We start from the raw sequence: 1,341 nt of genomic DNA on the forward strand, positions 1-1,341 counted from the left end.
GGCCAACTATAAGTCAGAATCCGCTATGAGTCAGAAACAATAGCAGCGGGTTTGGTTTAGTTCTTTCTCTGTCCAAACTAGTAGCAGCAGAGAGCTGAAGCAGGAGGCTATGCTGGGCTGATTTCACTCATTCTGAGGCACTCAGAGTACAGGTAGCCCACAGCCAGCCTTCCCCATTCTTCTTGAGGACCCAATCCTGTTCATCTGTGCTTTGGGGTGCTCTGGGCCAGGGCGAGGTGGTGTCTGATGAGTGCTTTTTCTGATATCCCCATCTCTTCATTGAGATTCCGTGGAGTCTTTCTCTTGCCTCTCTGCTTTGACGTACTTCAACCCACCCGTCACACTCATTAGATTTGTCTTTCTCAGATCTCCCCTGTCCATCTGTCAGCCCCCTTTTCCAGAACCTACTGTGTGTGACTCCTGCTCATGGAGTCCAGCCCACATTCCACAAATCTCCAATATGTTACCCCAGCCAACTCCCTCCAACTCCCCTTCCTCTGCCCCGCATCTGCCCTATCCATCCTGCCCAGTCCTCCCTGTCCTGCAGAGTGCTCTTCAGCAGCCCTCAGAGGCTGCATCAGTCACAAAGAGCTGTTCTTTCACCAGAATAAAATAATGGTCATTTCTCAGGGGACACTGAGCTTCTGTTCAGGGAGATGGAAAAACCTGGAAATGGATAATGGCGATGGTTGAACAACATGGCAAACGTAATTAATGTTGCTGAACCATACATGTGAAGAATGTTGAAATGGCAAGTATTTGGTTACATATATATCTACCATAATAGAACAATAGGGTTTTGCCCAGATTACGAACAAAGAAACAATTTTCTCAATGTTAAGTTTTTCTCCCAGCAACTTGCATTACACCTCTGGTGGCAGCAATTCCGCCTGTCTCCAGTGAGAGAGAGCCCACAGATGGCAAAGCAAAGGAAACAAGTCCCGGGTGAATAATCATGGCAAAGCCCCGGGAACAGTCTATCACGTGTCCTCCAACGGCTTGTTTATTTCACAGACACGTGCTCATGGCTGTGGTTTTATATGTACACGTAAAATAAACCCCCATTTTCTAGTGATAAATGCATTCTTGGTTCACGTGATAGAATTATACACTACATGCTCTTGTGATAGACTTTTTTTTTTGAGCTTCAAGTGAATGTTTACAAATCAAGTCAGTCTGTCACATATAAGCTTGTGTACACCTTACTCCATACTCCCACTTTCTCTCCCCCTAATGAGTCAGCCCTTCCAGTCTCTCCTTTCGTGACAATTTTGCCAGCTTCCAACTCTCTCTACCCTCCCATCCCCCCTCCAGACAGGAGATGCCAACACAGTCTCAAGT

The sequence above is a fragment of the Elephas maximus genome, chromosome 1 (genome assembly GCF_024166365.1).
Source record: "Elephas maximus indicus isolate mEleMax1 chromosome 1, mEleMax1 primary haplotype, whole genome shotgun sequence".
Classification (NCBI taxonomy): domain Eukaryota; kingdom Metazoa; phylum Chordata; class Mammalia; order Proboscidea; family Elephantidae; genus Elephas; species Elephas maximus.